The 23,329-nt window shown below is 37.8% G+C and overlaps 1 pseudogene; it reads right to left on the bottom strand.

Moving 5' to 3' along the window:
• Positions 1-2,491: 2,491 nt before the first annotated feature.
• Positions 2,492-22,145, bottom strand: LOC127491546 (protein phosphatase 1G pseudogene; annotated as a pseudogene).
• Positions 22,146-23,329: the final 1,184 nt, after the last annotated feature.

Genomic DNA, 23,329 nt, shown 5'->3' on the forward strand with positions numbered 1-23,329 from the left:
ACTTGATCCTTCAAAATAAAGTTTTTTTCCTTTCAGGTTCATATAGTTTAGTGTGGCCATGTATCTAAGCTCTGGTCAACAGTGCAGGAGTGGAAAAGTTCAGGGGCAACAGATGTAGACCTAACTTACAAAGCTGCTGCTACACACTCTTTGCCCCTTTTCCTTTGTCCCTACCTCTACTGTCCTAGCTGAAACTAAGATATGATGGTTGGCTCTCTAGCTGCCATTTTGGGCTACTGGGACAAAAACCACACTGTACAGAGCCCAAGCTCAAAAGGATTTTCCAGCGCTGGACCACATTCCAGTCTTAGATTGCCTATCTTGGAATTTTTAGATGAAGGAAAAACAAGCATCTGTTATATTCAAGTCACTTAATTTTATTTTTCTATTTCCATGTCAATAGTAGCTGTACCAAATTATAATTATTATGCCATTTGTAGTTTTAAGTAAAATCAGTGTGAATTATATGACATTGTCCTGTGGTAGGCCCCAGATGAATACTTCATGGAAAATATTTTGAGGTTCTACCTAATGCATGATTAGAAGGGATGTATGGGACTAAATCTTGAATACATAGAAAGAAAAACAACCATGGGTCATATCACTCAGAGTGAAAATATCTTAATATTCTGCTATGTTTATTAACATTGTCTCCTTTGCCTATATATGACAAAATTAATTTGGTAGTACTGTCACCATGCTAGGAGAAAGTGTGTAACTACCATCAAATGATTTATTTTCCAGATGATGGTCCCTGTTTAGAATTTATCTGTATTAATATTGTTTCCCCATTGGGCCAAATAAGATTGTCCTGTAGCTTTTAAGTTTGGTAGCAAATAATTGGCTTCAAGCTATTGGAATATCATATATATCATATATGTCTTCTCCCACAGAAACAAAATGTTGGTTCTTTAGGGCATTAAAATGTATAAATTCATCTTTAAAAATAGATAGAGATAAAAATAAGCAATCTTTCATTATCCAAGCTTAATATAGGAGCTCTATGATCCATATGTTGGTTCTGAAGATACTTTCCAAAAGCCATATCCATACATAAATTTACATTGGCAACATTTCTTTCTTCCTGCTGTAATGCTTTAAAATTCCAATGCAAAGAGACCATCCTTAAATTATCTTGCCTTGTGAGTGACATCCTCCATTAAGGCCTAAATTTACCTCCAACCCACATAGATCTAGTGCTCACCGAGTTTGCTGCTATGAATTTTAATAGCTAGAATGAAAAATAGCAGAATAAAGGTTTGAGAAATTACTTGTGCTGAAAAAAACTTAGCCTCCTGTCAGTGTAGATATTCTTTCGGAACAGCCAGCTCCAGATGGGGAGATTTACAGAGGACCTGATTGTGACCTGGACTCAAAAAGGAACCAGAGGCATGAGTCAAGACTTAGAGCTAGTGGTCGATGTTTTGTCCCTAGGATCAGGCATGGCCTTGGGGAAAACTGCCTTGTGGCACCTCTCATATAATAAAGCTGGAGTTAGAGGGAATGAGGTGAAACAAGACTTCCGTGGTGGGTCCTTACATAATGACATTTCAAAATGTTTATCACATCTGTGGCAATGAGGAATAAATATCTGGTGAAAATGGGAGCTGTGAAATTTCTACAAGTTAAGTGAGAGAGTATTGTACCAAAAAATTACAAAAATGGCTCTCTATTCTCACTGAGAGTGGAACAGAAGAATACAGGCCTAGTATGTAACATGAGAGAGGTCAGTTAGTTAACAGGAATCTCCTGGAAAGAGGACCATGGTTAACAAATTAAAGTGTGGGGTTTCTATTGGTGAAAGCATGTTGGAATCCATATGCACCTGTAGAGTAGTTTTTGTTGTTGTTGTTTTTGTTAGGATGAAAAATAGGAAAATACACTTGTTCACTAGCCCAGAACCTATTTTTAATGATCTTCCATTTACTGACTCATTCCCTCATTAAGAGACAGGTGAGAGGAGAGAGAGAGAGAGAGAGAGAGAGAGCGAGAGAGAGAGAGAGAGATGAGAAGAGTTCACTTCCAACAGTTGTGAGAAAAACAAGATCCACCACCAAATAGAGAGGTAAGCAGACACAGTGGATGGAAGTTATTGGACAGCAACCTGAAATGAGAGGGAAAAAGTTGTGAGTTGTTAAGCAGTGGACAGCAAAGACAAAGACAATAGAAGTAGCAGTTTGTGTGGAACAGAGAGGGGGCTGGATCTGGGTGCACCAAGTCTCCAAGATGGGATGAGACCAGAATCTGGGTATGTTAAGGACCTCTTAGGCAAAGTGTGAGGGCAACACAGCTCACCTCCCTGATCTTCTCTCACTCTAGCTGTGGGTTTTCCAGACCCCTATGCACTTGTTCCTTGGCCAGAAAGCCTCCAACACCCAGCTCCCATGCACACCAAACCCCTACTGCTAAAGCTAAAGGAAAAAAGCAAAAATCAGTCCCAGGGCCAGAGGACTCAGAAAACTGTGTATGTGAGAAGTGTGCTAAGTGACTGCTAGTCCCACCTGGCCTTCTTGATTTCACTGTTGCCATGCTCTTCAGCCCCCTCAGCAGAGAGTATTTTTTCTGATTTTCACTTGGCACTCTGGCTGGAGCTGTGCTGGGTTTGGAGACTTGAAGCAACTGATGATACAAGTCATGCTGTCATACCCTGTACCACCCCGAGAAGTGTCTGGCACCAGGCGCTGGTCCAGAAGCTCCTCCATGATGGATGGCAGCAACTGAAACTCCTCATGTGCATCGAGCTGCCTAATCTTTTATTGAGATGCCATCACAGTCATTGACCACAAATTCAAAATCATCAGTGAGAATCAACACCCTGGGAAGGGCTGAAATCATCTGATCCTCAGGCAGCAGGTTCTGGTTTCTCCTGTAGAAGTGGTTTCCAACGGCTCTGGAGGCCCCTGTTGACTCTTTCTAGTGTAATAACCCTGACACCAGCATTCTTGAAGTATGCTAGCTCTTATCCATCCTTTGGTTTGTGGTCAAAGGACATGCCTGAAGCTTTGCCAGCTTTAGATACTACACCTTGAGAGTCTCCTGCATTGGCTATAACCAACTGCTCCCCTTCTGTCAGAGCTACCACCCCTATTGTGCCACTGTCAGAGCCAGGGTCCTCTTTGCCTTCTGTTCCATGCACCATCATCTCTTCCTCTTCTTTCTCTTTATCCTCTTCATCCTCCTCAGTGCTATCCTCATCTTCCTCATTTGCTACCTCACCGCTGCAGCCATTCTCTTCCTCACTGAATTCCTTATGTCTTCTTCCTCTTGCTCCTCCACCTCATCCTCATTGTCCTCAAAGAACCAGACTTGCAACTCGAGGCCAGTTGTTGGAGGCTGAAGAGCTGGAAGGTCTGGCCACACCAGTAGGAGTGCAAGGCTCACCAACATGGCCTGTTTTCTGTCCCACACTCCAGGATAGAGAAAAGGCCTGTGTGGACTTTGGCTGAGGAGCCACTTTGCTGTGAAGACATTTCCCTAGATAGATTCTCAGGTCCTGCCTCCACACTGAGGTCCTAGGACCCTGGTTTCTCACCTGTCCCAGCTCCAGATACGCTGTGGGGTGGGCCCTGGTGACAAAAGTTCTACGCTTATGGTAGCCTCTTCACGCAGCAGTGCAGCCTCCTTGTTGGCCAATCATCTTCATCAGCTACATTTTCTTTTCATCCTCATCCTCAGTGAGTCACCCTGCAATCTGTGCCAGCTCCTTAATGATTTCTTCAGTGGTCACTTTGGCATCAATGCCAATAAAGCATATTCCGGAGTCTTCTGTAGCTTACGTCACTTGTAGGTCCTCTGATCTTTGATGATATCAAGAAGATATTCAGCACAGTATAAGGCAAGTTCCTCTCCTCTGTGTCTATTATATGGATGTCTCACCGTCCAGCTCAGGAATACAGTTCTGGGCATCCTCCACAGAGAAGTACCAGCCTTGCATGGCAGAAGAAGCAAAAAGCCAGGGGCAGGCATGAGGCACTGACCCCATCCTCAGAGCACTTCACTGTGTTGGGCTGGGAGAGGTAAGCACCCTTGGTGGCAGCTGACCTTCATCTACAGGACAGATGAGCTGAGCAGCACAACCTGTGTGGTTGCCAGAGACAGAGTTTCCAGGAGAGCATGGCAGGAGCCAACTCATATAGGTGAAAGGCCTGGAGGCACTAACAAGATAGGAGGAGAGAGAATGGAAGTGGAAATGGCATAGCTCCAGAACCCACCCCAAATCTGCATAATTTTTATGTTTGTTAAACACTGACTTGTGAATCCGAGAGACCAGAGAAATTATGTGCTTCCAAAACAGTGTAGTAGCACAGGTCTACATAAACATTCCTTTTACAAAAGGCAGAAATAGTAAAGAAGGAACAAATGGTAAATTTCAAGCAAGACCAAAACTTAGGAAGGCAAATTCCACTTGATCCAAAGGCTCAAGAATGATGTCTTTGGTTCAGTGCTCCACCTTCTGGATCCAGTGAAGAAGTGGCCCTGCTTTTTTTATGATATATTTATTTATTTTGAAAGTCAGGGTTACAGAAGAGAGAGAGAGACAGAGAAAGAGAGAAAGAGAGAAAGAGAGAGAGAGAGAGAGAGCTCTTCCATTTACTGTCTGACTCACCAGAAGGCCACAACAGACAGCACTGGACCAGGCCAGGAAGCCAGGAAGCCAGGACCTTCATACAGATCTCCCACATGGCATCTTCTGTTGGGCATCTTTTGCTGTTTTTCCCAGACCATTAGCAAGGAGCTGGATCGGATGTGGAGAAACCAGGACGCGAACCGGCGCCAATATGGGAGGCTGGCATTGCAGGTGGCAGCTGCAACCATTATGCCACAACACTGACCCAGTGTTCTTATTTCAATGACCATATTTCTACAACAATCTCCACCTCAGAACCCTTGCAGCCTCTACCCATTGCCCAGTTCCAAAGCCACTTCCACATTGTTAGGCACTTATTACAAAAACATGTTACTCTTTTTCTTTAACTTTTATTTAATAAATATAAATTTCCAAAGTACAGCTTTTGGATTACCGTGGCTTTTTTCACTGATAACCTCCCTCCCACCCGCAACCATCCCATCTCCTGCTCCCTCTCCCATCCCATTCACATCAGGATTCATTTTCAATTATCTTTATATACAGAAGATCAATTTAGTATATACTAGGTAAAGATTAACAGTTTGCACCCACACAGAAACACAAAGTGTAAAGTACTATTTGAGTACTAGTTGTACCGTTAATTCACATAGTAACACCTTACTCTTGATACAAATCTGTATTACTTAGTGTTCTCCAGAGAAGGAGAGAGAGAAACAGAACAATACAAAGACAGAAAGAGAGAGGGGTGGGAGGAGGGAGGGGGTTGAGAGAGAGAGAGAGAGAGAGAGAAAGAGAGAGAGAGAAACAAGGAATTAACTCATAAAATTATGGAGACTCACCAGTCCAAAGATCTGTGTTAGGAAGCTGGAAACCCAGGAGCATTGATGGCATAAGTCCAGGCCACATGCAAGCAGAATTGAGACCCAGAAGAGTTGACATCTCAGTTTGTACCTAAAGGCAAGAAACATCTAATTTGGCAACCCAAGGTGATCAGGCAGGGAGAATCAGTCTTTTTGTTCTATTCAGGCCCTCAATTGACTGGATAAGGCCCATTCACACTGGAAGAGCAGTCTTCTTTACTCAGTCTACAGATTTAAATTTTGGTCTTCTCCAAGTACACTACTTTGAAAACTGTACACACAGAGTAAGTATTACTGTATGCAAGTCAGAAAACCAACCAGGGTGTTCGGGGAAATGCGAGAGAGAACACAGGCTATGACAGATGACTAACTGTATTACAAATTAATGACATATCCATAGTTCAAGATGTTGGGGAAGCAGAGAATTGAAATGTGTAGCTTCAAGAAACATGGTTTGGATTGGCTATGCAAGGCTAAAGAATATCAGTGCATTGTATTCTGACAACTATTTCTCATCAGAGTATAGGTTAGCAATTATGAATCTGTTTTATATGTATACTAAGCTTGAACAAAAAAGTAAATGTGCTGTAGACAATGAGAGTCAGGTGTCTGTCAAAGAAAAAAGTTATAAATAAACAAAAGAGGAATGGTAACAAAAATACCATGAGAGTGAACTGTAATCTAAGGTATCAGTATATACTCAGATTATTTTAATAGAGAATGATAAATTCAAAAATACAGAAGTATGTATACAAATAATCACACAAATATATATTTTCTAGTTTTGTCCTCTGTGAGGTCCAGAAAGCAGTGACATTCAACAATGAGTACACATTACACCCAGATATGGGCTTAGAAATACCATTATTCATGGGGCTAGCACTGTGGCACGGAGGGTTAAGCCTCCACCTGTTGCACTGGCATCCCATATGGGTGCCAGTTTGAGTCCAGGAAGCTCCACTTCTGATCCAGCTCCCTTCTGATGCACCTGGGAAAGCAGCAGAAGATGGACCAAATGCCTGGGCCCCTGCACTCATGTCATATATCTGGATGAATCTCCTGTCTCCTGGCTTTTACCTGGCCCAGCCCTGGCCATTATGGCCATTTATGGGGTGAACCAGCTAATGGAAGATTCCCTTCTCTCTCTCTCTCTCTCTCTCTCTCTCTCTCTCTCTCTCTTTCTCTCTCTCTCTCTCTCCCCCAACTCTTTCTTTCTAAATCTTTAAAAAATCACTCTACTCAAGACATCCATTTACAGAAAAAAGGAAGGAAAGGAGGGAGGGAAGGAGAGAGAGGAAGGAAGGAAGGAAGGAAGGAAGGAAGGAAGGAAGGAAAGAAGGAAGGCAGGCAGAAGGAGGGAAGGAAGGAAGGAAAAAGTAATACCATTATTTAATAAAAAGGACACAGGATTTCCTGGAGAAATAGCTGATTTAGGGCTACAAACAATAAAATATGAGTATAAGATGAGCTTGGAGCATTTTGTGGTGCTAGAGAGTAAGGCTGTGATAAAGTAGGATCAGCAGAAGGGGAAAGAAGAGAAGGGAAAGGAAGGGAAGAGAAGCTTTAGGGGCATGTCATAAAGACAAAGTAACCAACCTATGGGAGCTCTTCATAATCAATACTAGAGCAATTTGATTATAATATTAACAAATAAAAAGTAGGAAGATTCCACAGGATTGTAAACAATGACAATCATATCCGAAAATGATCATTTCATTCCTATACTTGTGTTGGTATTCTATATTAACTGCCACATGTCAGAGAAAACACATATTTCTGTTTTTGAGACTGGCTTATTTCATTAAACATAATGGTTTCCAGTTGTATTTATTTTGTTCCAAAAGACAGGACTCCATTATTTTTAATGGCTGAGTAATTTTCCATGGTGTGTGTGTGTGTGTGTGTACACATACATACCAATTTTCTTTATCTAGTCATCAGTTAATGGGCATCTGGGTTGATTACATATTTTAGCTATTGTAAATTCAGCTACATTAAAAATAGGGGTACAAATAACTCTTTCATATGCTGATTTCATTTCATTTGGGTAAATTTCCATGAGTGAGATGTGTGGGTCATACATTAAATCTATTTTCAGATCTCTAATAAATCTCCATACTGTCTTCCATAATGGTTTAATGGTTGTTCTGGCTTACATTCCCATCAACAGTGGATTAGGGTAACTTTTTCCAAATTCCTTGTCACAATTTATCATGTTTTGATTTTTGAATGACAGCCATTATAGCTGGAGTGAAATGATAACTCGCTGTGGTTTTGATTTGCATTTCCCTGATAGCTAGTGATCCTGAGCATTTTTTTTCATGTGTCTGTTGGCCATTTGTATTTCACCCTTTGAAAACTGCCTCCATGTCCTCTATTTTTTAACTCTATTGTTTGGTTGCTGAGTTTAAAAGCTCTTTTTAGATTCTGGATATTAATTCTTTATCATTTGCATAGTTTGCCAATATTTTCTCCAATTCTGTTGGCTACCTCTTGCCTTTGTGTTTTCTTTGCAGTGCAGAAGCTTCTTAACTTGATGTAATCCCATTTGTCTATTTTTTCTTAGATTGCCTGTGCTTCTGGGGTCTTTCCCAGGACATCTTTGCCTAGACCAATGACTTGCAGGGTTTCCCCAGTATTCTCTTTTAGTAATTTGTTGGCGTCAGGTCATAGATTTAGATCCATGAACTACTGTGAGTTGATTTTTGTATAAACTTAAGGTACATACTTCTGCATGTATAGATCCAATTTTCCCAGAACCATTTCTTAAAAAAACCATACCTTTTCAAGGGATTGATTTCAGCTCATTTGTCAAAGATTAATTGGTTGCAGATGTATGGATTAATTTCTGGGTTTCCTTTCTGTTCCATTGGCCTACATGTCTATTTTAGTGCCAGTACCAGGAAGTTTTGATTATAACTGCCCTGCAGTATGTCTTGAAATCTGATGTTGTGATGCCACTGGCTTTGTTTTTGTTGTATAAGATTTCTATATTTATGTGGGGTCTCTTGTGTTTCCATATGAATTTTAGGATCATTTTTTTTAGATCTGAGAAAAAAAGTCCTTGGTATTTTGATTGAGACCATAATGAATCTATAAATTGCTTTTGGAAATATGAACATTTTGATGTTAATTCTTCCAATCCAAGGACATGGAGGATTTTTCCATTTTCTGTGTCTTCTATTTCTTTCTTCCATGTTTTGTAATTTCCATTGTAGAGATCTTTCACTTCCTTGGTTAAATTTATTCCAAAGTTGAGACCGGCACCATGACTCCCTTGGCTAATCCTCCGCCTGCGGCGCCAGCATCCCATATGGGCACCGGGTTCTAGTCCTGGCTGCTCCTCTTCCAGTCCAGCTCTCTGCTGTGGCCTGGGAAGGCACTGGAGGGTGGTCCAAGTGCTTGGGCAGCTGCACCCATGTCGGAGACCAGGAGGAAGCACCTGGCTCCTGGCTTCGGATTGGCATAGTTCCAGCCATAGCAGCCATTTGGGGGGTGAACCAATGGAAGGAAGACCTTTCTCTCTGTCTCTCTCTCTCACTGTCTAACTCTATCTGTCAAATAAAAAAATTTATTCCAAGGTATCTAAAATTTTTTGTAGCATTGTGAGTGGAACTGATCTTACAAATTCTTTTTTAGTCATAGCATTGTTTGTATGTAGAAAGACTATTGATTTTTGTCTATTCATTTTATATGTTGTCATTTTACCAAATTCTCTTATTAGTTCCAATAGTCCCTGGGTGGAGATGTTTTCATTCCCCAAATATAGCATCATGTCATATGCAAATAGGGATAATTTGTCTTCCTCCTTTTCAATTTGTATCCCTTGATTTCTTTTTCTGGATAAAACTTCCAGGACTATGTTGAATAGCAATAGTGAAAGTGGACACCCCTGTCTGGTTATGGATCTTAGTGGAAATGCTTCCAACTTTTCCCCATCCAATATGATGCTAGCCATGAGTTTGTAGCATACTGCTTGGATTTTGTTGAGGAATGTTCCTTCTATACCCATTTTGCTTAAGATTTTCATCATTAAAGGTTGTTGTGTTTTATCAAATGTTTTTCTCATTTATTGTAATCATATACTTTTATTCTTTGTTAATATGCTGTATAACATTTATTGATTTGCATGTATTGAATAATCCTTGCATACCAGGGATAAATTCCACTTGCTCCAGGTGAATGACATTTCCTGATGTGTTGTTGAATTTGATTAGCCAGTATTTTCTTGAGGATTTCTGCATCTATGTTCATCAGGGATAATTAGTCTATAGTTCTCCTTCTCTGTTGTATGTTTTTCTGATTTTGGAATTAAGCTTGCTGTCCTCATAGGAATTCAGGAGTGTTCCCTCCTTTTCAGCTGTTTTGAGTGGCTTGAGAAGAACTGAAATTAGTTCTTCTTTAAAAGTTTGATAGAGGTCAGTAGTGAAACCCTCTGGTCCTCAGCTCTTCTTTGTTGAGAGAGTCATTATTACAGATTCAATCTTAATCATTTTTATTGGTCTATTTAGTTTTTCTATGTCTTAATGACTCAATTTTGTCAGATTTAATGTGTCTAGAAATCTATGCATTTCTTCTAGATTTTCTAAATTTTTTGGCATATAGCTGTTTGTAGTAATTCCTGGTGGTTCTTTTTGTTTCTGTGGTATCTGCTGTTACATCTCCTTTTTCATCTCTGATTTTATTACTTTGGGTCTTCTCCCTCTGTTTTTAGTTACTTTGGCCAAAGATATATCAATTTTGTTTGTTTGTTTGTTTTCAAAAAACCACCTTTTAATTTCGCTGAATTTTGTATCATATTTTGGTGTCAATATTTGTTTATTTCTTCGGTAAGATAATTAGTTCTTTTCTCCTACTAATTTTGGGTTTGGTTTGTGTTGTTTTTCTAGGAACTTCAGTTGCATTGATAGATCATTTATTTGATTTCTTTCCAATTTCTTGATGTTGGCACTAACTTCTATAAACTTCCTTGTGAAGACAGCTTTTGCTGAATCTCATAACTTTTGATATGTTGTTTTCTCATTATCATTCATTTCCAGGAATTTTTTAACTTACCTTTCTATTTCTTCTATGACCCATTATTCATTCAGAAGCGTGTTTTACAGTATCCATGTATTTGGATATTTTCTAGAATTTCTTAAGTTGTTAATTTTCAGTTTCATTCCACTGTAGTCATAAAAGTTACATGGTAGGATTTCAATGCTTTTTAATTTATTGAGACTTGTTTTATGGCATAAAGAAAGTTCTATGCACAAATGAAAAGAATGTGTGTTCTACAACCATGGAATTAAATGTTCTATAGATGTTATTTAGGTCTGTTTGGTCCAGAGTATCTGTTGTTTGTTGATTTTTTGTTTGTTGATATGCCTGTTGATGAAAGTAGGATGTTGGGGCTGGCATTGTGGTGTAGTAAGCTAAGCCAAGGCCTGTGGCACAGGCATCACATATGGGTACCAGTTCGAGACCTGGCTGCTCCGCTTCTGATCTGTCCCCCTGCTAGTTTTCTTGGGAAAACAGCAGAAGATGACACACATATTTGAGCAGCTTTTCTCACATGGGATATTAGAAGAACCTCCTGGCTCCTTGTTTTGTCTTGGCCCAACCTCAGCAACTGTGGCCATTTGGAGAGTGAACAAGCAGATGGAAGACCTCTCTTTGTGTATTTCTCCCTCTCTTTTTGCAACTGTGCCTTTTAAATAAATAAAATAAATCTTTTAAAAAATAAAGTGGGGCATTGAAGTTCCCCATTATTATTGTGTTGGAGTCCATGTCTTCCTTTAAATCCATTAACATTTGTTTTAAATCACCAGGCACCAGGCATTGGGTACATATACATTTACAATAGTCACATTTCACTTTTGAATTGACCTTTAATCATTACATAATTCCCTTCTTTGTCTTTTTAAACAGTTTTGGCTTTAAATTCTATTTTGTTTGATATTAGGATGATGATGCCTGCTTGTTTTTGTCTTCCATTAGCATGTAATATCTTTTTCCATACTTTTGTGTTCAGTCTGTATCTTTGTTGGTGAGGTGTGTTTCTTGAAGGCAGCAAACATGGGTCTTACCTTTTAATCCATTTAGCCAGTCAGTATCTCTTAATTGGAGAATTTAGGTAATTTACATTCAAGGTTATTATTGATAAGTAAACTTTGTCTTACCATTTTCCACAAATATTCCTATTGGATAATAATCCTATTGGATTTCCTTTGTACTTTTACTAGGAGACTTTCTGCCTTAACTTAGTTTCATATTGATGACTATCTTCCCTGATCTATGTAGTACATCCTTAAGCATCCTTTGTAAAGCTGGAAAAGTAGTGACAAATTTTTTCAATTTCTGTTTTTTTGGAAGGTCTTTATTTTACCTTCATTTATTAATGAACGCTTTGCAGGGTGCAGTATTATGTGTTGATAGCTTCTTTCTTTTAGGACTTGCACTATGTGTCTCCATTTTGTCCTAGCCTGTAGAGTTTCTGATGAGAAATCAGCTGTTAGTCTAATTGAAGATTCTTTGAAGGTAATCTTGTGGTTTTTGTGAACATTTTAGAATATTTTATTTATGTTTTACTGTTGAAAATTTCACTATTATGTGTCATGGTGAAGATCTTTGCTGATCATACCTGTTAGGAACTGTATGTGCTTCCTATCCTTGATGTCTCTTTCTTTCTCCAAATTAGGGAATTTTTCTGCTATTATTTCCCTGAAGAGGCCTTCTAATTCATTCTTTTTTTCCATACCTTCAGGAACTCCTAAGACACACATGTCTGATCATTTGATAGTATCCCATAAATCTTGAACACTGTTTTTAGTTTTTCTAATTTTTTCTTTTTCTTTTGTCTGAGATATTTCCAAGGATCCAAGGATTTGTCTTCTACCTCAGACATTCTTTCTGTGCCTCACCAAGTTTGTTATTGAGGTTTTCCACTTTATTTTCTATTTTACATATTGACTTCTTCATTTCTTTTTTTTATTTAGTAAATATAAATTTCCAAAGTACAGTTTATGGAATACAATGGCTTCCCCTACCCATAATTTCCCTCCCACTCGCATCCCTCCCATCTCCCGCTCCCTCTCCCATTCCATTCACATCAAGATTCATTTTCAATTATCTTTATATACAGAAGATTGATTTAGTATATATTAAGTAAAGATTTCATCAGTTTGCACCCACACAGAAACACAAAGTGTAAAATACTGTTTTAGTACTAGTTATAGCATTATTTCACATTGGACAACACATTAAAGATAGATCCCACATGAGAAGTAAGTACACAGTGACTCCTGTTGTTGACTTCACAAGTTGACACTCTTGTTTATGGTGTCAGTAATCTCCCTAGGCTTTAGTCATGAGTTGCCAAGGCTATGGAAGCCAGAAACAAAGGGACTTCTTCATTTCTAATATTTCAGTTTGATTTCTCTTCAATATCTCTATTTCTCAGTAAAATGTTTCATCCGTATTGTATATGGATTTCTTTATCTCATGAATTTGAATTGCTTTGTTTCTGAGTAATTTTTTCTTATTTACTTCTTTGTAAGTCAGAAGAAAGGTGTGTGTGTGTGTGTGTGTGTGTGTGTGTATATATATATATATATATATATATTTCATCCACAGGTTCATTCCCCAGTTGGCTGCAATGGCCAGGGTTGGGCCAAGTTAAAGCCAAGATCCAGGCGCTTCTTCAAGGTCTTGCTCATGGGTCCAGTGGTCCAAGTGCTTGGGCCATCCTCTCCTGTTTCCCAGGCACAATGGCAGGGGGCAGGATTAGGAGTGGAGCAGCTAGGACTCTAATCAACACCTATACAGGATGCCATCGTGCCAGTCCCTCTGAATGATCTTATGATCATTCTTTTGAATTCACTTTCAGGCATTTTATCAATCTCTTCATCTTCACATTCTAATATTGAACTGCATCAAGCATTATCTGCTGCTTTCTCAAGCACAGTACCACAGAATTGATGGGAAGAAGAGCAACCAGACTGCAATTTGGGATGCTGACATCACAGGCAGAAACTTAACCTATTATATGGCAATGCTGGCCTCTGCTTTGAAATCTTATCTCTGTGGAGGCACAAACTAGGAATAAAAATTGAAATACCTATTCCTATAACAGAAGGGCATAGTACAACTCAGCATCCAATTCTTATAAGTCTTCTGTAAATCTGAAATACATATTTTTTAAAAAATAAGAAGTTAAAAAAGAAACAAATTTCAGGACTACAGATCAGCAGAGGGACTGAGCCTTCCTGGGTTCTTCCTGCTGTACCATTACAGGGTGCATCACCACTTCCCCCACAATATGAGCACTAGGAAAACAGAGGATGAGATTGTTCTATTTGCCAGTGTATCAGCCAGTGTCTGTCAATGCCTAACATACAATAAATTCTCAATAAGCACTTGCCTAAGGGAAAAATTACTTTGTAGTATTAAAAAAATCTAGGTTATGGGTTACATCCAATACTCATATCATCAAGATGTCATTTTCCCTTTTGTTTTCAATCTTTATAAATTGATTTTATTAAGTGAACCAGCTCTGATCTCAGATTGATTTTTTTCCAGAATTCTTCTGATTTTGGCAATACATAGAAAAAAAGATCAATACAGGAGGATCCAATTCAAATGTTCAATATTTGTCAACCAGGTAAACAAATGCTTTCTGTTGTGGATGTGTAGCCTTCAGTCTACAGTAAATCATTGACTAAACTTACTGTTGTCAGGAAGAACTCAAGAACTTCAATTTTTTTCTAGGATAAAAGAAAATGTGCATGACAAAGTATATAGTTTAATTCATTTGTAGGCAGCTATGTTGTTTCATTATTAGCTATATTTAGAATTAGAATTAGAATTAGAATTACATATACAAGAGCAATTCTAAATCTGAAACACTTCTTAAAACCAGAAGAAAAAATGATCTGTTGAATAACTGTTTTTAATTTTAACCTGATATCCAATATAGAGCTTTTTATTAAAATTTTTATCATTAAAAAATGGAAAAAAATCTTCCATGGTCAGCGATTGAAAGAACAAACATCATCAAAATTTCCATACTACTGAAAGCAATTTACAGAGTCAATGTGATCCCAATCAAAATACCAATGACATTCTTCTCATATCTAGAAAAAAATAATACTAAAATTCATATGGAAACCCAAGAGAACCTGAAAAGCTAAAGCAATCTTATACAACAAAAACAAAGCTGGAAGCATCACAATACCATATTTCAAGACATATGACAGGGAAGTTATAATTAAAACAGCCTGGTATTAGCACAAATAAAGATGTGTAGACCAAAGGAACAAAATAGAAATTCCAAAATCAATCCGTGTATCTACAAACAACTTATTTTTGACAAAGGAGTTAAAATTAATTTGTGACCGGCGCCACGGCTCACTAGGCTAATCCTCCGCCTTGCAGCACTGGCACACCGGGTTCTAGTCCTGGTCGGGGCACCGGATTCTGTCCCGGTTGCCCCTCTTCCAGGCCAGTTCTCTGCTGTGGCCAGGGAGTGCAGTGGAGGATGGCCCAAGTCCTTGGGCCCTGCACCCTCATGGGAGACCAGGATAAGTACCTGGCTCTTGCCATCGGATTAGTGTGGTGTGCCGGCTGCAGTGCGCCAGCCGCGGTGGCCATTGGAGGGTGAACCAATGGCAAAAGGAAGACCTTTTTCTCTGTCACTCTATCTCTCACTGTCCACTCTGCCTGTCAAAAAAATATCAATTCATAGAGCAAGGACAGTCTCTTTAACAAATGGTTCTGGGAAACTGGATCTCCACATGCAGAAGTATGAAACTAGACCCATACCTTACACCGTACACAAAAATCCACTCAAAATAGATCAAAGACCTAAATCTACAACATGATACCTTCAAATTACTAGAAAATATTGGGGAAACTCTGCAAGACATTGACATAAACAAAGACTTCTTGGAAAAGTCTCCAGAAGCACAGGCAATCAAAGCTACAACTGACAAATAGGATTACATTAAGCTGAGAAGCTTCTGCTCTGCAAAAGAAACACTCAGCAAAGTAAAGAGGTAACCGACTGAATGGGAGAAAATATTTGCCAGCTATGCAACTGATAAAAGGTTAATTCAGAATCTATAAAGAGCTCAAGAAATTTAACAACAACAAAACAAAAATATATTTGAGAAATGGACAAAGGACTTGGACAGGCATTTAAGAGAGGAAATTTAAATGGCCAACAGACACTTGAAAAAATGCTCAGGATCAGTAACCATCAGGGAAATGCAAATAAACTGTATAATGAGGTTTCACTTCATCCCAGTTAGAATGGTTTTCCTACAGAAATCAACAAACAAATACTGGTGAGGATGTGGGGGAAAAGGTACCCTAATCTACCACTGGTGGAAACGTAAACTGGTACAGCCACTGGGGAAGACAGTATGGAGGTACCTCAGAAATCTGAATATTGATCCATCATATGATCCAGCCATCCCACTCCTGGGAATACCCAAACCAAAAGAAATAAGTATATGAAAAAGTTATGTGCCCCACTTTCATTGCAGCACAATTCATAATATGCAAGATATGGAATCAACCCAGATTTCCATCAACTGTTGACTGAATAAAGAAACCATAGTATATATACACTATGGAGTACTACTCAACTGTAAAAAAAAAAAAGAAATTCTGTCATTTGCAACAAAATGGATGCAACTGGAAACCATTATACTTAGTGAAATAAGCCAGTCCCAAAAAGAGAGATATCATATGTTTCCCCTGTACAAGGGTAAGTAATAGAGTACTTACAACGTAATAAATTGAGTTGAAATGAACATCTTTGTCTCTTCTGTTGAGGAATGGTGTTTTCTCTTTCTTCATACTATTTGTTGAGCTATTTTACTTAGTATAGAGTTAAACTTATTGTCATTAAGTAAACTGAAAAATCTCTAAAAATTAAGTGTGGGAATGGGGGAAGGAGGGGGAAGAAGGGCTGGAGCATTGGTGGGAAGGAGGGAGGTATCACTATTTTCCTAAATCTGTGTATGTGAAATACATGAAACTTGTATAACTTAAAAGCGGTGGGGAATATCTGACCCAAGGTCCATATAAGGCATGCAAAATCATTTTGTCTAGCCCTTCCAAGGCAACTGCAAATAGGCATCCTCAAAATTGAATAAATTCATAGCAGGCTAATTTTTAAGTTGATAATATTGCATGACCACAAGTGATGTTATAAAATATCCAAATGGCTTTTGGCATAAAATCTGCCCATCCCACAGCCATAAAAAAAACAAGTTCATAGCCAGAAATGACGGATGGTCAGAGATGACAATGCAGAGGGTTGAAACCTTAGTCATTTCCTTATAGTTTTTACAAGGACATTAAATCTCTGAGTGTCTGACAATCATAGAAACCACAATGTCCAAAATAAAGTCCTACCAAAAAAATAATTTTCACTGCTTAATAATCTCCTATACACTGGGTCTGAAAATGTACCTATGAAAATATCAAGATCAATTCATCCACACTGTAAAATTGATGGCATTTATGTGATTCTGGAAAACTTGAAAATAGAAGGAGGAAAAGCAGTCAATAAAAAATGAAATGACTGAACATAATTTTGAAAGATTCACTTAAAACAGAAATACTTTGCTCCTGGAGCACAGTTTTCACAAACAACACAAAAGCTCATAGTCAGCAATCAATGTAGTTCACTAAATGCAAACTGAAGAACACTAACAAAATAACCCAGATGCTATTGTTCTCCTGAACCTGTACAGATTCTCATCTGGTTTGTTAAAATCAAAAATGCTGATTTTGGCATTTCTTCTCTTCACAGGTGGAGTGTGACTTTGTTTACCTGCCTGAATAATGCCAGAAAAGGAAAATACAGGCCATTGCACAGAGGGTGCTATTTTATTCCCTGATTGGAACTGTCTTCCCTGGGATTAAGTTGTTTTTCACGGGTATGGACTTTTCTCAGACATCTTTAGCCTCTCCTACAATGTAGCATCAGAACAATTCAGAGAACAGGATAGGCACAAAGGGAAGAGGGAAATCAGAGTGTTTCAATATTAAATTTTAAAATTTTCATCATTTGGATTTTATTGGTGAGAAAACTACTACAATAAATTTATACTGAGTGAACACTCTTATTTCTTAGATTGAACAATTTTTAATATCTTCATAAATTCAGCTGATGTGATACTCTCATAAATTATTTTATAGGAAGTAATTTTTATGCCGAAAGTCAAATTATGCATACATATATAATTGCATATGAATGAAAACCTGCCTCAAACTTTCCTCTCAGAAATTTGCCTGCAGTTTATATGTGAATCTGAAGAACATAATCTGTATAGAATCAAATAAGGGACATGAGATTGAGGGGTTTTTTTGGAATATAGAGCTGCTATTAAAATAACAGCACCTATTTTGTATTTTTACTAAATAAAATTATATTAAATATACAAAATATTAAATTATTGAATATAGCTAAATCACTGCTTAAAAGGAAATTTACAACATGAAATACCTATGTGAGAAAAGAAACAAGGTTTCAAATGAATTATCTAATTTTCTATTGAAGAAGCTAGGAAAAGATAAACCAACCAGCCAAAGTAAGTAAAAGAAAGGAATTAATAAAAATAAGAGGAGGAATCAATGAAATAAGCAACAAATAACAGAAATAGTCAATTAAGTCAGAAATCTGGTCTTTGTAAAATGCAAAAATTTAAAAAAAGATAAACCTCAACAAGATAAATTTTTTGATCAATAGCAAAAGAAAGCACTAATTAATATCTAAAATAAACTATACAAATGATATATATATACACATGAATAGAATAAAATATTATTAACAATTTCATGCCAATGAATCCAATGCAGGTGAACATACATTCACAAAAAATGACACAAGAAGAATACAAAATCTGAATAGCCCAGGATTTATGAAGAAATCTGAATTTGTTAATAAGCTCTTCATATAACACCAATCCCAGATGGTTTCACTCATGAACATTTTCAGATTTTTGAAAGAGAAATGGCATTTCTACATTCCTACCAATGTTTTCATGAGGTCACAACAACCCCGATGCCAAAATATTACAAAGAAAGAAATTCAGAGACCAATACTTCATAAAATAGTTGAAAATATCTTGAAAAAATACTAGCAAATCAACAAAAGTAATACATACAAAAACATACTACATCACAACCAAATGAGGTTTCTCTCAAGAAAATAAGATTAGTTTTAACATCCAAAAATCACTCAATGTATCATCATGTTGGAAGAATAATGAAGGAAAAATGCATAATCACCACAACAGATTTTTAAGAAAGCTTTTGAAAAAGTCTAAAACCAATTCGTGAATAAAATAGTCAGCAAACTAGGAATAGAGAGGATCTTTCATTTAAGAAAGCCTGTGTATGAACAACTGATACTCATGTAATGTAGAGATAGCTCACATAATAAAGCAAGAAAGTAAAAGATGTAAAAATTAGAGAGCAAGTACACTTGCCTTTATCCACAGAAAGCATAATTATTTATGAAGAAAATACAAGGAGTCCAAAAATACTACTGAGGTTAATAAATAAATTTAGCAAAAGTTCAGATCCAAGCTGTGTTGTATGTGTATATATAAATGATATTCCTACATGCTAGAAACAATTAGAAAAAAATAGAAATAAGTGTTTTTAAAAAGTGTAGAACCTCTATACAGGAAACAAAAATGGCAGATGTGAATTTTAAGACACCTATAGAGGCATAATAATGAGTTCTGGGATTGGAACACCTCATCTGGATACGGTGTCAGTGCTCTCCAAACTGATCTGCAGACAGCGTAATTCCAGCCTCAACCTTAACATATTTTTTTCTGCAGTAATTGGTGAGTTGTTTCTAAGAGTTACACAGAAATGAAAAAGACCAAAGATAGCCAGAATAGTCCTGAAGAAGAGAAAAAATTGGAAATTTGTACCACTTGCCTTTAAGATCTAATACAAATTAATTAAAGCTTCATTAATCGAGGTAAATAGGCTAAGAACAGAAGTTGGAGTTATGAAACTAACCATCATATATTCAGTTAGTTGATTTTGGACAAAGGAATCAACACAACAAATAGAGGAAATTCTTTTCAACAAATGATGTTAGAAGAACTAGATATCCAAACATAAAAAAATGAAATGGGGACAAGCTTTTAGCCTAATGGTTAACATGCTGCTTTGGATGCTTGTAGCCTCTATCAGAGCATCTGAGTTTGATTCTGTTAATGCAGACCCTGGGAAGTAACAGTCATAGCTCAAACACTGGGTTCCTGTCACCCATGTGGAAGCTCTACATTGAATTTTAGGCTCCTGGATTTGGTGATGGTCCAGCTCCTCTGTCATGAGCCTTTGAAAAATACATACTTCGCTACATGCAAACTTTACCTCAGCAATAAAATAATGCAAGAAAAATTCAGTTCCTTGTCTACACTTCAGTCATTACAACTAAAAATTGCAACTACAGATTTATTGGAGAATTCAAGATCCTTTTTGTTAGTGCCTTGTCATAGGTTGTCAAGTTTATGTCTTAGAAAATATTGCTTTCAGGAGCAGGGGTTGTGGCACAACAGGTTGGGCCATAGCTTGCAACACCTGCATCTCCTTTTCTCTCCCTCTCTCTCTTTCAAATAAATACATAAACAAAATTATTTTATAATTATTTTTATTAAAATAATAACACCTTATTATGTTTATTTCTTACTCATAGTATTTATGCAAGTAGGTCAATGTTAAAACAAAGTATCCTTATGATTTGAAAAGTGCACTGCTTTCTTTCTTCACACTTCCGTATCTCATGGAGAGAGCCTGACCAATACATGGCATTTAGATTTATATCATGAAGGTCTTCCCCTAAGAATTATTAAAATGAAAAATGGAAAAACCATGACTAAAAAGTAGACCAATGTGGCCAACATTATGGCGCAGCAGTTTAAGCCAATGCTTGCAATGCCAGCACCCCATATCAGAGAAGTGGTTCAAGTCCTAGTTGCTTTTAATCCCTGCTAATATGCCTGGGAAAGCACAGAAGATGGTCCAAGGACTTGGCCCCTGCCAACCAAATGGGAGACCCATATGGATTTCCTGGCTCTTGGCTTCAGCTTGGCTCACTCCTGTCCCAATTCTAGCTGTTGTGGCCATTTAGGGAGTGAACCAGTGGATGGAAATCCTTTCTCTCTCTCTTTCTCTCTCTCTCTCTCTCTTTACTTCTCTCTCTCTCTCCCTCCCTCCACCCATGCTTTCTAAATAAAATAAAATAAAAAACAAGCAGAAATATCAACATGAGTTACAGGAAATAATAATGTAATTAAAAGCTGTAAAATGACAGAAATTAAATATGTTACAATAACAATTAAAATCTATCGAATTTTCTCCAAAGAAAATGATTGCGAAAGATAAACTGTTAATATAAAACAGCTCAGTTTTTTTTATCAAGTGAGAATTACTTATTCCTTATTCTAAAGCAACTTTTAAAATTAATTTCTGCGTTTAAAACTGTCACATTTTACAACAAATTTATAAAATAATAAAGCCTACAAAGATCAAGACAACCCTACAGTCTTTTTTTCAAAGTTAAATCAATCTTCTGAAGTTTGACAATGACTGGCTTTATAAACTAAAAAAGAGAGAATTAGTGAGTTGTTGTTTCCCTGAAATTGCCCAGCTGCCTCTAATTTGGGAAAGATAAATGCAGGTTAGGAAGACCATTTGAGTCTGCCAAACAGAAGCACTAGCAGGAAGCCACACTGAGTGGGAGGGAAGAGACTGAACAATCCATTTGCAGATAAAGCTCTTGAGAAGTTGAGGAAGTTTTCTGAGTAAATACCACAGGAGGTTCATAATAACATCAATACTTACACAGTTCATACCTGCAAAGTAGCAGCAGCAGTGACTGTTCACACTTCATACACCAGGACCCTCGCTCTGTAAAACAGAGTCCTCTTGTCAGTAGTTCTCATACACAAGAACAGTAATGACAAGGGATGTCACTTGGGTGAGATAAGAACATAAGTGCTATTGGACAAATCCCATGGTGCCATGCCATTCATCTTCAGTTAAGAACCATGTGTGCCACTAAGAAAATGACTGATCACTTCAGGATAAATCTAATTTTGCAAGAGTCTCCCGCCAACACACTGCTTATAAAACAATGAAAGGAAGAAAGGAATATATGCTATCTTACAAGAACAATACAAACAAGACAATATCACTTACTCATTCAACAGACAAGTGCTATGTCCCAAATACATATACACTCCAATTTTTAACAATCCTGCTGCTGAAGTATTGCCACTCTTTTTAAATAGATGAGACTCAGAAAGATTGTAGTTACTTGTCAACCAGATTTCCTTAAGGATATATATAGGTAGTATTTTACTTGACATTTTAGCTTTCAGGCACAAAGACTAGCCCATATTAAACTTAATCAGGATAAAAATCTAGCATGTGAAAATGCATATTACCAAAGAGAGACAGGCTTACAACTATAAATGAAAACATTTGATGGGTTATTAGGAAATAATAGCCCAATCTTTGGTTCATAACTGGTGCTTGTACATAATTCAATCCACAAATCCAATGCTCACATAAAACACAAAATTCCAATAAATTATTTTGTCAGAGTCAGAAAAATATAAGACTTCTGACTTGTGTAAAACTTTTATACTCTGTTCATGATCGATTTGTTTCTGCATCCCTCATATTCATCTTCATACCAAGCCCTTTGAGTCAGCAATGATTAAACCATTCTGAATAATTTTGATATGCTTTTAATTTGTTTTGACACTATATAAAAATGTCAACTCTCTATAATTTGAGGATAATCACTCTTATCATGTGTATGTTGGGATTGTGATTTAATTTTGCATTTCCTGGGGGAGTGAAAACATTCCTATTCAGCTTATGTTTCACAAGCATTCTGCAACAGCTGTCCACAGGATGACATAAAAAGCAGACGCTAACTATGTCATTATCACAAACTGTTCACACTTGAAAGGTTCGTGTTTAGTACGTATTTCTTTTTCCTGATTACATAAATGCCTAACATTTATGAAGCTATTTCCTTCTGCATCATTGAGAATGGAGTTAGGAATAAGTGTATAAATTGATGAAGGTACTTCAAAAACTCCACTGAAAATGAAATTAAAAGAGAATGGGATGTTCCAACATGGAGGCTAAGAAACTCTAACCACCAGCTCCCCACAGAGACACCAAAGTGAAAAGCTATATGCACACCAAGTTGCCCTCACAAGAGCTATGGAAGATAGGCCAGTGCCCGTAAATGGAGTCTGTGGACTTGTGCCAGTATCAGGTGGAGACCTGTACCCTGGTGAAAAAGTTTTGCTTTGGCGTGTATCACCACCAGCTCCCTCTAGGCCTGGTGTGCACTCCCAAAGTTGCACAAGATTTGGTGATTGTAAGACCCAAGTGTGACCCACCTAGGGCCTGGATGAGGAGCTGCCCCTTTCACCCCACCTACAACCTAGAGCTGACAGCAGAATATTACAGGATTGTTTTGGGACTCAGTGCCAAGCTGATAAATGCCAGCATGGAGCAGATTCCAAGGGTCTTTGTTCCCAAACCTGTGCCTGAGGGCAGAGCCTATACATCTATTTTCATGCCCGGTGGAGTTATATGGTCCTAGTTCACCCAACAAAGCTGTACTTCAGATATTGAGGAGAGAGACACACATTAACAGAAAAACAAAACTTGACAGAGATTATCACCACCAGACTTCTGCTACAAGAAATGTAAAATACGGGGCCAGCACCATGGCACAGTAGGTTAATCCTCCACCTGTGGCGCCGGCATCCCATATGGGAGCCGGATGTAGTCCTGGCTGCCCCTCTTCCAATCCAGCTCTCTGCTATGGCCTGGG

The sequence above is a fragment of the Oryctolagus cuniculus genome, chromosome 3 (assembly GCF_051225735.1).
Source record: "Oryctolagus cuniculus isolate XC-2025 breed Fujian yellow rabbit chromosome 3, ASM5122573v1, whole genome shotgun sequence".
Taxonomy (NCBI): domain Eukaryota; kingdom Metazoa; phylum Chordata; class Mammalia; order Lagomorpha; family Leporidae; genus Oryctolagus; species Oryctolagus cuniculus.